Source organism: Euprymna scolopes, chromosome 30 (assembly GCF_053919585.1).
Source record: "Euprymna scolopes isolate OS-2025 chromosome 30, ASM5391958v1, whole genome shotgun sequence".
NCBI classification, from domain to species: domain Eukaryota; kingdom Metazoa; phylum Mollusca; class Cephalopoda; order Sepiida; family Sepiolidae; genus Euprymna; species Euprymna scolopes.
The window spans coordinates 64,560,866-64,577,834 of NC_136511.1; positions in this window are offsets into that span (position 1 = coordinate 64,560,866).

Here is a 16,969-nt window from a genome sequence, read left to right on the forward strand (position 1 = left end):
TTTCGGATGTAGAATCAATCAGTTATTATTATGTCAATACTGATTATATTGATCATAGACTCTTCAAAGCATGAATTTATTTACCTTAGGAAGAAAAAATTAAAAAAAAAAAGAATTTAAGTATTTACTTCAACAGTGCTCAATACGTAGGAAGAGCTAGTTAGTAATTTATAAAATATATATGGCGATTAATCTATATTCCGCATTTCATCGACGCTAGGATTCTTCAGGTTTATGCGCATAAGCCTGAAGAATCCTAGAGTGGATGAAACGCGGAATATTCAGTGTAGCTTAATCACCATAGGTATTTTATATATATATATATATATATATATATATATATATATATATATATATATATAAGAGAAAGAAAATTAAAACTGTAAGTTGAACTTTACAATCAAAATTTATTGTTCGACTGAATACTCCAATAAACAATTTACAAAGTCCTTATTCTGCGGAGTTTCAAAGAATGCTATTCTTGTTATTCTTCTCATCAGAGGACATAAAGAAATCAGCAAATTATATTTGTAGCAATGCTAGAATTTGCTAGTTAAGGCATTAAGTGAAACTGCAATTTATTGTAGTTATAAATAGCCAAATAAAAAAGTGAAAAAATGTTGGATATGTAAAATATACATATAAACCAACCGCGCATAATATTTCAGCTTGCATAAATATCCTCTCACGTTGATCCGAAATGCAAAATAGTTCTTTAGAGAGAATGGAGTCCAAAATAAGTCCAGCGTGACAATGCATATAATCCGATTGGAAAGCCTTCAAAACAGCTGAAATAATGAAAATTGTGTTATTCCGGGCAGTGCAGTAGCCCAAAGAGAAGTCTGTCCCCAGTCAAATGGGACCTAATAGTAAAAAGAGAGAAATCCAGTATGAGAACCTTCATCATCGGCTTAATTAGAAAAAGTGATTTCAGATTAAATTTTAAAGTAATTAAGTTGAGGCTAAGCGGGAGAGGGATCAGTCCATGAAAGCTCATATTACTCTGACCGTATGTGCATTCGTGAAAGAGTTAGCAAATAGATAAAAATCCGATGATTCCCACATACCAATTTTTCAATTCTGACCCGTTAGCAGCCCTTTTTCTAGATGAAAACTGATTAAAACACTTTCCATGCGTCTTAATTACTCTGTATACCACTAGAAGATGTTCGTTAAATTCCTTTTAAAAAATGAATCTAAAAAAAAGGAAATAAACTGAGACATACGCATGCAAGTATTATCTTTTATCTAAACAGTTCACTTCTTGCAAATAAAAAAAAAACACTCGAGCTGAGATCGAAGCCAAAACCTAAAGACAGTGAGTCAAGTACGATAACCATTAAACCATCTTGATCTTCAAATGTGCTTTCAAACCTACTTATTCTTAACATAAAGAAACTGTCATGCTTTTCTACCATGCATGCGCAGTCATGAAACAGTTGACAAACAGATAAAAATCTGACTCCCCCCCATGTACTAATTTGCTAATTTTGACCCCTTAGCAGCCCTTTTTCCGGATGTAAACTGATTTAAAAGTTTTCCACATGTTTGAATATCCTATATACCAAATTTCAAGTTTGTAGATCCAAAATTCGTTGAATATATAGGCTGAGAAGTGTCCTCACACACACACACACATGTTCACTTTTATATATATTATATATATATATATATATATATATATATATATATATATATATATATATATATAGAGAGAGAGAGAGAGAGAGAGAGAGAGAGAGAGAGAGAGGGAGAGAGAGATTTTATATGTTATATAATTCTGGCCCCTTCTCCTCATCTGATGAGAAGCATTTAGTTTCGAAATGCCATGGCCTAAAGAGTTTTTTTTCTGTTACTCTTTCCTTGTTGATCTGATGATATAATAAAGTTATTTGTAACTTTTATTCTTCGCTTTTTATTCAATATATTATTAATTTATATTATTAATAAATATTAGTAAATGAGGAATCATTTCGAGTTGAAATTCCTGTTTCGCTATAAGATAAACACGACATCAGTTCAAATTCAGTAGCCATTTAGTTTTGCTTCGGCTTCTTTCACAAAGCACTGACACTTTTCAAATGTGTTTTTCTCAATTTTAGATGCATAATACTAACGGACTTTTTTAATAGAAACGATTCTCATAATAATATTTTTTAATGCTCTAAACTGATTTTTTTTTCTCACGACCACGTTGTGGATGCAATTTTTTTTTTTTTTTTTTTTTTTTTTTGTTTACTACTCCAAGAAAATTTGTTCGCATCAAGCGCTCTCCTTGTGGGGGGGGGGGCACAATTTCTTTCTTACATTAAAAGCCGACCTTTTATCCAACTGTCTTCCTTTGATAGTAGACAGATTAATAAGGGAGGCAACTCTTGTATTAAATTGTTGCGATTATTTCCCTTTACGACTGGAATTATTTGATTATTTTTGTAAATCAATGTAGCGTCATATAATGAACGTCATACAAAAGGACCGTTAGAATATTCTGCTTATTTCGCTTAATTTCCGTTCAAATTTTGGATAAAATTGATTATTGGTTCAAATTATCTTCCTTGACATTTTAATTTCTTTTCTTAAATCTGGTTTCATTTTTATTTTAACTTTCTTGATTAGATCAATTTCGTTTCGATTTTGTTGTCTATTACTACGGTGTTAAGTCATTTTCATCACCTTAAAAATAAGATCGTAATAAAAAAAAAAAAATTTTTTAAAGATGATTTGTGATATATGTAGATTGACATGAAATCTAATATGCAAATGAGAAAATATTTTTTAGGCAATTATTATTGACTCATAAGGAGCTTTCACACACACAGGTCATCAAAGATCTCTCCTTGAAAACAGCCTGTGATGTTCTCTGGAAGCTGAGTGACAACAAGTCTCCCCAGGTTTCCAGTACTCTCCACCTCTTTCGATAACATTTACAAATGAATTTGCGTTATCACAACAGCTGCTTGCCATTGATTTCTCGTTGGCAGCGGCTATTGGTCTTAACTGGAATTTGAGTGGCAGTAAGTCTCCCCAAGGTTCCAGTTCTCTTTGCACTTATCCGGCGAAGATTTGGTTAGCTCCTCGGTCTTTCCTTCCTCCTTGACTCTACTTGGTTGGGGTGGGGGTAGTGATATGGTAATGGGAGAATGTGGGGGTAGAGAACTTATAGATATGCGGCTTCAATGTTCTTGATTTCATGTTTTGCCTCTGCAGCACTTTTGTCTGGCTCGCGCATGTTGCTCTTGTGTGTTAGTTTCCACATTCAAGGGTTTTCCTTAATATTTCAGCTGCTTTCATTATTGTTGTTCGTTGTATTTTTCCAGTCATTCCTTTGATTCCAATATCTCCCATTCTTTTTTCAAAGTTTTTTTCAGGATTGTTCCTAGTGCTCCTATTATTATAGGTATTATTTTGATTTTCTTCATCTTCCATTTCCGTTTTAGCTCTCTGACTAGCTCTGTGTATTTGCTCTGTTTCTCATTTTCTTTGATATTCACCCTGTGATCAGCTGGAACAGCAAAGTCTACGATTTGACAGGATTTTTCTTTCTTGTCAATTATTACAACATCTTTGGCCTATTCCTTATTTTTTTATTTTTTTATTGTTTATTATTAATTAATGTTATTATTGTGGGGAAAAGAAGTAAAGAGAGCGAGACAGAGAGTCGAATTTACGAGGTTCTTTCGTAGAAAATATATCAACATAACAAACAAGGTTAACTCTCAATTTATAAAAGGAAAAAGATTTATTACATTTTAGGAAATATTTTCATTGAAAATAATAGTTCATTTATGAGTGAACAAAAGGGGGAAATTAGTTTGAGATTTCGAGGAAGTTTGAGTTGATAATTCAAGAGCCGTGATTAGTTCACGGGTATGTAAATCGTAAAGAAAACTTCCTCACTCAACTCTATAAAATAATTTTCACTGAAAGTTTTTGAGTAGAGTTAATTAATCACTTTGGAAGGTTCATTGAAAAATGTGATTAATAACTATTTTCATAAACTTAATTTCAAGTGAGCATACGATAATAAAAGGGGGAATGCAAAAGTTAGTTACTGTGTCTGTGTGTTCGCCTACATTGTCTGATTAGCTGACTGCTATGTTCAAAGTGTTGTCGTATTAGATTTGAGTTGCAGACAGTAGTGATATATACCTTCCAACACTATCTCTGAATTTTTGTTAACTGGTCTTTTTTTGGAAAATACAGAGCTCTTTTAAAGATTCTCATCGGCTCCCACAGACACAGAATTTCCGACAGCCCGGAAAACTCTCTGATTAGTCAGAAAATCAAAACATTGAACCTCCAAAGCAATTCAGTAAAAAGGCGCCTCCAGCCGCATTCACAGAAAACGTCTCGGGGCACTTGAACTTCCAGCAGCGAAAGAGTGAACATCGTAGCTCACCATACATCCACTCTCCTTGCTGGATGGGTTTATCAGTTTGTATTTCCATGTCCCATGAAACTTAATGATTCTCGTTTGCAAGTATGGTTGCCGGCTTATGTTTGTACCATTGTCTGTGCGTTCGAGATGTAGTTGTTTGCATAATTCCCAGTGTATTACCCTTCCCACTTGGTCGTCTGTTCTTGTATTCCTTTTGGGGCACTTTACTGCATTCACTTATTATATGGTTTATCGTCTCATCTCTTTGTCCACAGAGTTTGCATTTGCTGCCTTCTTGTGTTTATTATTATTATTATTATTATTATTATTATTATTATGTCCATACAAAAAAAAAAGGGTAAAATTATTTAAGAATTAAGAACGCAAGATCAGTTTCCTATTTAAATCTAACGTAAAATAATCCTATTCAAGTATTTTAAAACATTAACAAACAAATTTTATACTATTAAGCCTAAGTCCGATTGGCTGCCAGTTATGGTTAAGTTTAGAAGGTCGTAACGAATTTGGAAAAATAATTTATTGAATGAGTTAAAAAAAAACAAAAAAAAACGGGATGATTACCCATCTTATAACAGATAAAATTAATTCCTCACATGAAACAGTTTTATGTTGACTTTCAAAGATTGAAATCAAGATATATATATATATATATATATATATATATATATATATATATATATATATATATATATATATATATATAGAGAGAGAGAGAGAGAGAGAGAGAGAGAGAGAGAGAGAGAGAGAAAGAGAGAGAGAATAAATGACAAAAAGTTATATTCCATTTCTATATTGTTCTGTAATTACATTGAGCTTCTTAAATAAGGATTGATATATATATATATATATATATGTATATATATATATATGTATATATATATATATATGTATATATATATATGTATGTATATATATATATATATATATATGTATATATATATGTATATATATATGTATATATATATATATGTATATATATATGTATATATATATATATGTATATATATATATGTATATATATATATATATGTATATATATATATGTATATATATATATGTATATATATATATATGTATGTATATATATATATATGTATATATATATATGTATATATATATATATGTATATATATATATATGTATGTATATATATATATGTATGTATATATATATATATATGTATATATATATATATATATGTATATATATATATATGTATATATATATATATATATATATATATATATGTATATATATATATATATATATATTGGTTATTTTACCCATCATTAGACTATCCATTCATGTGAAATCACTGTTGTGCTGTATCCTCAAGCTGTTGTGCTGTATCCTCAAGCCATACAGAGCGTCCCCAGGTTGCGGATTGGGGAAACCCCTCTATTTATAGAGGGCAGCTTTGAATATTAAATCAGAAGCCGCTGACAATGAGGAAATTAAATGAAAATGAATACCAAAAATAATCCATACTGGCTGGCCGTCGCCCAGGATAAAAAGGGTCCCTTAACTCGTTCACACACCAGACGAGAAAAGGTATTTGAAGGTGTGAACCCTCTTACCTCAGATAATGGTACTACCATGACAGAGGTCCACTTGGATCAGCCAACAGATCATGAATTAGATCCTGGCCCCAAACCATCATGTGCAACTACAAAAAAAGGAAACAGAAGAGGCCTAAAAACCCAACCCTGGACAGTTGCACAAAAGAAGGTATTATTATATTGCTACCATTATTCAAAGTTTGAAAAATGGAGCAGAACTTCGAATGAGATCCTAAAAGAGAAAATCAAGAACTCTGACCTCCCTGGTGAAATCATCTTTTTCTTCACCCTATTCCCTCTGCTTCACTATTTGTTATCAAGTAAGATCTATGACTTACTTGTAGGTTCATCAAATACTTTTGCAAGCAAAATCCGATCCCGCATTTTGCTAAATCCTACCCTCTAATGAGAAGGAAACTATTTCTTCGAAATTCTGCGGATTAAGAACTATCCACTTATTTTGTGCTTCCTTTTTAAAATTAAATATGTTTTTAACTCTTTTTCAAAGTGTTTTTTAACATGTTTTATTAACTACTTGTTCTTATATATAATAGAGAAAGGTAGTTTGCTTGAAGCATTACTGGTAAATAGATATGGAAGAGTATAAGAAGGCTATAGCAATGCAGGGAACCGGCTGTGGTATTGGCGTGACGTATGAACAAAAATGGACAAACAAAAGATTTTATTTGTTTTCCTGATTCTGCTACAATTACCGATTTTGTTTGAAATTACCGATTCCCATTCTTTTTTAATCTTTGAATATTTAATTATACAGTTTTTTGGGGCGGGGGGTACCATAAATACCTGTGGAATATGTAACATATTTTTGCAAATGCAAAATTACACTTGTGAGTGAGGGGGGGGGGTCTATAGATTTTAGTTTTACTGGTATTTCAAGATCTATAAATACCAGTATTGGAAATTAAGTTTTTACCAATACAAAACTGATACAATTAAAAGAATCGTTTCGGGCATTGGAAAATAGGTACAAAATTTTACACCAAAACGTTTGGATTTTTCTGATTCCCAATTCTGATTCTGATTAATCGTCCCAATACTACGTATAATGAAAATCGCTCCAGGCAAGGCATGAAGCCACTTGAAAATGTCTCACATTTAAGGATTTAATGCAAACCTGAATTTTCAAACGAGAGGTTGAGCTTTTATTATGCTCATTAAAAACTCTTAAAATATTCCAAAGAAACTGAAATGTAGGGAATATTTATTAATTTATATCTAAAACTTATTGTAAAAATTTCACAAAATACAGAAGTATCTGAATTTTCACATGTGATCTATTCAAAAAACTAAATATAGCCTACATTACAACCAATTATGCCTAACAGTTGTGTTCCAAATTTCATAATAATCGGTTAATTAGTTTAGGAGAGAATCATATACATGCAAATATATAAACATATAAACATACCTAACTTTATATATTAATAAATAAAGATATTATATTTTATTAATGTTTCGTATATATATACACTTATATTGCCAGATAATATATTATACATATACAGCAACCCCTCATTACTTTGCGGTTCAATTATCACGGATTCGCTACTTCACAGGTTTTTCAGTATATTAATATCATAAATTCACCATAAATCCATAAAAACCGTAATAATTGAATATTTATTTATACACAGTATTCAACTTTAATAGTGTACTGTACAACGTAACAAGTGTTATAACCTTTTTTTATTATTATTATAATATAAAAGGGTGGGTTATAAACATTATAGGGACGGTTTTAAACCGCCTATAAACAATTAAACAAGTTAAAAAATAATGGTTTGGTCCTACTTTGTTGATTTTCGAATATCACGGATGGTCTCTGTTCCTATTTACCGTGATATTCGAGAGTGTATTATTTAAATATTTACTTCAATAATACTTCATAAATTCGTTGAGATCTCTACAATTTTAGACATAGCTAATGATAGACCAGCAAAAACATTAAAGTAGACACCAAATTCAGAATACTCTGAACATATGCATGTATGGTTTGTTCTTTTATATGGTTGTGAGTGCTGGACACCAGCACAAGGAAGCGACTAGAGGCAACTGAAATTTGGTTCTTGGAGATAATTTTGAAGATATCTTGGACAGAAAACAAAACAAATCAAGAGGTATTAAAAATGGCAAACACAAAAAGGTTTTTAATAAGAACAGTGTGAAAATGATAAATAAGGTTCATGGGCCATGTCTACAGAAAAAAAAATGGAATAGAACAGATTAGTTTGATGGGAAAGATTGTGGGTAGAAGAAACAGAGGACAACGGCGAGAAACATAGGTTGACAGTTTGAACACTTGTGCAACATCAAAAATGATGAGCAACAATGAATTCATGGATGCCTCGACGGAAAAAGATAGATGGAGAACCATAGCCGTCAATTCCTGAACCAGGCAGGACACCACTTGCATGAATGAATGAATGAAGGGCAGTGCAACTTAAAATCGGTATCACATGACCATTAATACTTTGGGTTGAGAGAAAATAAAAGAACTCTATAAACTGACCCATTATGTCACCCTTTCCCTTGTTGCGGACCAGGATATAATAATCCTAACTCGCTACAAAAGAAAATAATGAAATGAATGGAAGGAAGGAAAAAAACTCAATTGCTGAATAAAATAAACATGTCGTTTATTTTCTGTTGAAAATAAATGGTTTAGGTGGAACACGTGTTTAGTTCAGTTGTTGACGACTACGCGCGTGGAAAAAGAGGAATAAAGTAGGGGAAAGAGAGATGGCAGTCCAGCATGTAGAAAAAGAAAGAAAGAGAGAGAGTTGACCTCAGTAAAGCCGCGCGTGCATGGTAGCAGTCGGCCACGTGGAAGTGTCTTCAGGCCACAAGCTGTGGACGCGAACTTGTCTTGTTGACGAACCAAGGCAAAAGGGAAGAAAGAGGAAGTTGAACGTTGTTGTTGACTTTTATACCGGGGTCAGTGTTCTTACTGCGCATGTCTGGATTTTACTTAAAAGGAAGTTACGTCATCAATGTGTGCATGTTTGTGTGTGTGAGTGTGCATGTGTGTGTGTGTGTATATACGTGCGTGTGTGCGCATACATGTGGGTGTGTGTATGTGAGGAAAAAAAAACATGTTCGAACACCCTGTATAAAAAAAATGGTATATGTTTTTTCTCGGTGTACCAAACGACAACCAAGAATGGATTTTTAATCATTTTTCTCTCATTGAAACGATACACTAATTTTAAAGATTGGTGCACATTAATTGAAAGTCTTTACTTGAATTTGAATTGCAATAACAGATGACTAAAAACTTCAACCAAATAAAGCTCTATTTCTTTGAGACAATAATTTATTGTTGAGACATCTGTTACCTGACCAAACCATCGGATATCATATGATGTAGAGCAAATATATTTAGTCGATTTCTACCTTGAAAAAAAAAATAGTTCAATCAAGGGATTGTGAAACTCGCCAGCGTCGAACTGAAACAAACCTTAATCTACCTGCTGAACCCAGAAAATAGTAGCAGCAATCAAATTTTCTTTTTCAGAGCAGCTTTTCACGACTACTAATATGCAACGTTCAGGGCAGGGCAAATTTTTTAACTACTGCGATAATCCTTGTAACTGCCTACTTCTAAATATGTTGTACTGATCTTGCCTGCCGTTTTAACTACTTATAAAGACCTGAAGGCCACTCGAGAATAAAGGTTTATGAATGTAAGGTGATAGTTTAGTAATCGTGTGACCCAACCATTTATGATAGTCAAAATTACCCCAGAAAGGGGCGAATGAGAGCTATATTAAAGCTTTTATTTATGTGAGCGATTCTGAGGTCCTAGTGGATGACCTTGTTGGTTAAAACGGTTTGATCTTTGATACAAAATATATGAAGAAAAAAAACAATTACAGGAACATTAACAATATTGTTTTGTGAGTGGCATCATTGCGTGTCTTCGAAGTGACCTTGAGACCTGTGTGGGAACCCAGATAATGGAAAAGTTTAGTTTCTGTCGGGAAATCACCTAATTAATATTGTTATGATCACACTATGTTGGGACTAGGTAAAGGCGCTCACGTAACAAAATCTTCCACGATAAACACCCGTCTAGCTGAAACCACTGTCATTATTTTTCCCCACTCTTTATCTGTGCCTAAATCAAAACATAGATTCCATGAACAAAGCTTCTTTCTTAGAAGTGCACGCCTGTGAAACTCTCTTCCTTTTGCCTGTTTCCCACCTGACTACAACTTGGATGTCTTCAAATCCAACATAAACAAATTCCTGATGAACCGCCCTCTTAAGGCACTTTATCAGATCTCCAATACTAACGATTACTACGATACTATCCCATTGATTACTGTACACGCAATAACCCTTATTCCCAAGTGGCTTCTGGGCCTTGATAAGTGGTGATCTCCATGTAAAAAAAAAATAAATGAATAAAAAATTAAGGAAAACAAAAGAAAAGGAAAAGGTTCTTTGGGTTCAATATATTTTGCCAAACAAGAGAGGATGGGGAGGCTCTTTCAAAAACCTGTAAAATATGTGTTATGGCTTGCAATAAGCCACAAAGAAAACAGAACAACGGAATAGAGTTTAAACAATGTATTACTGGAACAACAACGTAAAAAGGTTACAACTGAAAAGAGTAGTAAACGTCACCGAGCAGGCGAGGGTCGCTCTGGTGTTTAATCCACACCTGGGATCAAAAGGTCTATGGTTTACATAATGGATAGAACAGTCCATTTGGAGGATGATTCCCCAACAACACCCCCTCTCAAGCTGATTTCTGCGGTTGTGAAAATCAGTATTTCTTCCTTTTGGAGCAGACCACTAAGGGGTCTGTGCGCTTCCTCTTTCTGCTGGAGCGTCTCGGTTCTGACATCCCTTTTGGAGGGTCCATGTCAAAACAGTCATACACAGTTTCAATCGCCTCACTGCCATCCTGCGGTGGTTCTTTTTAATCCTCATAGAAGCGTTTCCTGATGTGGTTCAGGTGCCTCTTATGTTGAAACTTTGGGCCCTGAATGATGTGTGGCAATCTTCTGTCCACTCCCAAGCCTTATCCTTTTTCAACAATTCATTAAGTGGTGCATGCAATTTGTGCATATTTAGGATGAGCCCCTGGTAATAATTTGCCAAACCTAAAATACTCTTCAATTGAGTTATGTTTACTGGTGCTGACATTTCTTTAATAGTGGTTGCCCTATCTGGGTCTGGGCGTCTGCCATTTTTATCGATTATTTGACCGCGGTATTTAATTGTTTGTAAAAAGAACTCTCATTTATCTGCTTTGATCTTAAATCCATTCGACTGAATACTTGTCTGATATGTTTTTCATGTTCTTCCCTGCTTTTGCTCGCTTTGATAATGTAATCAAGTAATGCGATTGCAGTGTCCAAACCAGACAGCATAGCATCCATTACTTGCTGGAATATAGCGGGTGCCACCTTGATACCAAACGCGAGTCTTTCGTATCTGTATAAACCCTGATGAGTGTTAATACAGAGGAGGTTAGCATTTTTGTCGTTTAGTGGAATCTGTAGGTAAGCGTCACTTAGGTCGATCTTAGAAAAAAACTTACCGCCATTTAATTTTGTGAACACTTCTTCTGGACTAGGTAATGGATAGTGAAAATCTTCTAAGGACCCATTGAGTCCAGTCGCAAAGTCGGCGCAAACGCAAATTCCCCTGGACCTTTTCTTTACGTAAACTGCCGGAGCAGCCCACTCACTATATTCAATTTTAGCCAGTATACCGATGCTTTCTAATCTGTCTAGTTCCTGATTTATTTTGTTCAGGGAAGCGAATGGGACATTACGTTTCTTTTTAAACACCGGTTGTGTGCCAGGTTTCAACTTAAAATCTGCGGTCATTTTTGTACATCTCCCCAGGCCAGGAGTAAATACGTTTGTGAATTCTTTTTTAAAACAAGTTATAAGTTTCTCCATTTCTGTTGGGCAGGTATCTATTTTCTTGCAGAATGTGGATATGGGAAGATCCCAGAGACGAAACTCCTCCATGCTGTCAGAACCGAACAGGTTCTCACTATCTTTTAGCACATACAATCTTAGCCTTTTTGTCCCCCCCCCCGTAAAGTGACGTTTGTAATTAATTCACCTTCAAAATGAATTTTTGTACCATTAACAGCCGTCACCATTCTGTTAGTTTTTAACATAGTCGGCTTTCGTAATATTTTCCATGTTTTGAGATTTATTATTGAAAGATCCGATCCACTGTCTAATTGGAATTTAATAGTCTTGCCGAAAATCTTAACCGTTGCATATTTGCGTAGATTTTCATCTACGACGTCCTTAGTTCTGGTTTGACGTACACGGCTTCTATTCTGAGTTTTCATACAATGCGAACTTTTATGACCGATCTTATTGCATAAATGGCATCTTTTTGTTAAAAATGGGCAATCCTTTACCCAATGTATTCCACCACATCTGAAACAAGCGCTCGGTGCTTTTAGTTTTTCTGAGTTTCGGTGGTTAGTATCTGTGTGCCATTTTGACGGTTTTTTCTTTGTTACTTTTTTATATTCGCGATGCCTGATTCGATATTTCTTGCAGCTTTTTTTAATAATTTCTACTTTTTGAAAATCCTCAGTCAATTTTTGAAGTGTTAAGTTCAGTTCAGTTTCTAATTTTTCCGCATCTTTTCGAGGTTAACCCTTGCGCAAACACAAGACATTTAAAATTGTCTGCTGTTAGTTCAGACAACTTAAAGTCATCACAGTGTTTGTTCACTAAAGCTGCGTAGGTGGCAAAATCGTCATCATCGTCTTTTACCACATTCAAACATTTCCAATGCTTATGGAAAAGAGACGTTTTCGGCGAGAAAGTTCTGTTAACAAATTTACCGTTTCATTGAATAATAAATCTGCTATTTTCCGAGGCAAGATGTAATCCACGAATTTATCATGCTCAGCCGTTTCCAATTTTTGTAGTATAAGTCTGGTTTTCTTTTGATCGGACCAGTTGCTGAAGTCAAAATTAAAAAAAAAATCTTCATAATGCCGAAAATACGCTGCAAATGATTTTTCCTCTTCCTCGTATTTAAAATTATCTATTGCGGTCCATATTGTATTCATAGAAAATGCTGAATTGCTTTCCGCATTCGCATTATTTTTAACAATTTCTGTAAGCAATTCCTCTGTTCATAATTGATGTTCAGCTAACTGTTTTTAAACTTCCTTTCGCTGTTCCTCGAATCGTATTTGACGTTCAGTCCAGTGTTTTTCGGATTGTGACTGACGCTTTGTGACATCGATATGCAACTTGGTCAAATGTTCCAACGCTACTTTCAATTTGTCCCTTTTGCTTTGTCAGCATTAGCAATTTCAAAATGTTCGCTGAATTTTACAAAACTGTTTTATTCTTTTTTATTTCTTCCTTCAGACAACAAAATGAACAGAAACAAAAATGTATAAAAAGTTCCTTGTCTAAAGAAAAGAAAAAAAATCAAGGGTATATTTTTCTTCAGAGAAAAAGAAAATAACACCCGATTTTAGCAGCGAAAACCACAAGTGACGAATTTTTTTTTCCAAAAGTATAAAAATTTACCTTTCTAAGTTGCAACAAACTTTTTTCGTTTTGCAAAAGTACAGCGCTATCTTTGAAAGTCGTGACAAATTTTTTTCTTTTAAACTCTTTTTTTTTTTTTCGTAATGATCTGCGTTTGTTTTTTTTTTATTCTTTTTAGTTATCGTGAACCTTTCAGTTGCAAGTGTTATGTTAGACACTTCCTTAGGCTTGATAACATTTGAGTCCAACATCGTTAGTATTTTTAGAATACTATTTTAACGCGAGTATTTTTTTTGTTCAATGTCGTTACTACTTTCGATTTTAGTATGCCCCTGAATCCAATGTCGTCAGTGTTTCGTGTTTTAGAACACTGTTTATAAACGTGGGTATGTTCTCCGAATCCAATGTTGCCAGTGTTATGGCTTGCAATAAGCCACAAAGAAAACAGAACAACGGAATAGAGTTTAAACAATGTATTACTGGAACAACAACGTAAAAAAGTTACAACTGAAAAAGAGCATTAACCATCACCGAGCAGGCGAGGGTCGCTCTGGTGTTTAATCCACGCCTGGGATCAAAAGGTCTATGGTTTATATAATAGATAGAACAGTCCATTTGGAGGGTGATTCCCCCACAACAATATGGAATGGACGAACGAACAGCAACAATGGAAGCAATAAAATGCAAACACGGATATTAAAGTTTAAATCAATTTTATTACAAAAATAGATTATGGGAGGAGTGGGAAAGAAAAGAAAAGATAAAGTCTAAAAATACCGAGCGGAAAATATATCAATAAACAACGAAAAGAGTAAAACTAAAGGAAACATTAATTCATCACACGAGAGAGAGAGAGAGAGAGAGAGAGAGAAAGAGAGAGAGAGAAAGAGAGAGAGAAGACGTGCAGTTCATTCTTTTTTATGTGGAATTTCTTCGACAGATTTTTTTATTTTAGTTTTTCGTCCTGAACATATTGGTTAGCATGGCTTCATCGTGTTTAAAAACACACATCCACAACTTTGAGGCATTTTGTCACCGTCATCTCCTTTGCTGCTCGATCTAAAACTATTTTTAGGGGACCGACCGCTAATGGGAGAAGAGAATCGGTTGTTAAAAACAAAAAAGGCCCTGTTTGAGTTATTATTGGGTAAACCTGCCGATGCAAAAAAAAATATGGCATATATTTTTATTTTAGTTTTCTTCAGTTGATAAATAACATTTTCTTCTAATCAGAATTATTTTAATAATTAACCCTTACAACGAAACCAAAACTTGCATCAGAGTCTGTTATTCGTCGCTTATCAACTTGTGCAGATGAATGTTACCAAATTGAAGTAATCTCTTTCAGCAAACAGCCACCGGGAGGAAAAAGGAGCCAAACTACTACCCGGCATCTGGACCATAGCATATATTCTCCCTGAAGACTTTAAGTCATGCACATTGAAAATTTTATATCTATATCATTAATTGCTAGATGAAAGATAATGTTTTTAAATTGTAACAAAATTTACATTACATAAAATAAATCCAAGGTAATTCTTTGATACAATTCAAATCAAATTTTTATACCTTACTTTGTCAAATTTATAAAAGCGCACTTTGAAGATAAATAAATTTCAAATTGAATCTTATACCTTTATTTTTAAAGCCTATAGTAAAAACATTTTGTTTAACAATTTTCATGCCTTGGATGAAATGCTTTTCTAACTTGTATCTTATCTTTTTAAGATTATATTTAAAACTCTACTTCTCTCTATTTCAGTTTGTATTTCTCCTCACACCACAACTCATTTTTGCAACCCCCTCTTTGTATTATTACACGTCTGAATATTCTCTCTGTTTCAGTTTGTATTTCTCCTTACATTACAACTCATTTTTGCAACCCCGTCTTTGTATTATTACACGTCTGAATATTCTCTCTGTTTCAGTTTGTATTTCTCCTCACACCACAATTCATTTTTGCAACCCCCTCTTTGTAATACAGGTCTGAATAATGAGAAAATCTGAATTTTTTTAACAAAAACTTTAAAATAACTTTTCTAGATTAAATTTTTTTTAAACTTCTTTCAGAATAGAAAATCTTTCAAATTTAATAAGGAACATATTTCATATAGGTTTCATTAACAAATATTCAGTACATAACTTTTTTCAAAAGGAGTGTATAACTGGTTACGGTCAATAGTAGTCCTCGCCAGCGAAAGTCTTTGTTATTGTTATTCTATTATTATTATTATTATTCAAAACATTTTGTGTCCTGCTCTTTTGTGCGAGGACTAATTACCGCTGCCAATAGATAATATAATTAAAATTATAAGTATATGCATTGGCATGACGTATTTCACATCTGATGGACTCTACTACAAACAGAAATTTGGACTGCCCATGGGTAACCCCCTAAGTGGGGTTTTGGCGTGTCTATTTTTAGAATTCATAGAAACCGGACCCATGAAACATAAATTGCCGAAGGACACTTCCTACTATCGATACATAGATGATATTTTAATTTTTCTCCCCATATCTTCCAAAATAGAGAGTATCACTGATAAATTAAATAAGATCGAACCCACTATTAACTATACGCATGAAAGAGAAAATAACAACTCCATACCTTTTCTGGACATCAATATCATGAATAACAATGATCATCTAAGTTTTAAAGTCCATCGGAAAGTAACGAATAAAAATGATTACATACATTTTTATTCTCATCACAATGATAAAGTAAAAAGAGGTATTCTAATAGGATTTTTTCTTAGGGCCCTGAGAATATGCAGTAAAGAATACATCAAGGAAGAATTTGAATATATCGAACGTACATTTATGAACGCATAAATCGGGCGAAACATTGAGTATTCAGGTCCTACCACCTCCATTTTAATTCATATATATATATATATATATATATATATATATATATATATATTGTGAGAAATTTCTTTTTCACACACCTCAATTTCCTCCCAGCAGAAGCAAATGAATTCCACAAACAAAAGCCCATACCTTTCAAACTCAAAATTTATTCACAAGCAACAGCAATGAAAGTTCTTCACTTCTGGTATAGTCCTTTTGCGAAACAGTGGCCTGATTTGCTTCCATACGCATGGAGCCTTCAGTTCGAATTCCTATTGTCGGAATATTAGTTCATTGTTTCTTTGGAATGATCCATGAATTTTCATGGAAAACTCGGCGGGAATGATGGTGTCTACAATTAGGCATAATGTGAGCCCCTTGGGACTCAAGATGAAATGAGATAAGATCCAATATTTGGAAAATAAACATGCAGAACAGCTCTTAAATGTCGTCCTCAATTAGGATAAATACAGCAATATAAGTAGTCTCTGCTTGTAGAGATGTGTCCTTCATTCACCAACTGTTTGATGTTCATGAAGAAATTGTCTTGGCTCCCTCAAGAGAGAGCCGCTGTGTTGAGTCTATCCCGATGCCGAATTTCTGCTAGACTGAAAAATAAATGATGATACAAAAAAAAGGGCGCC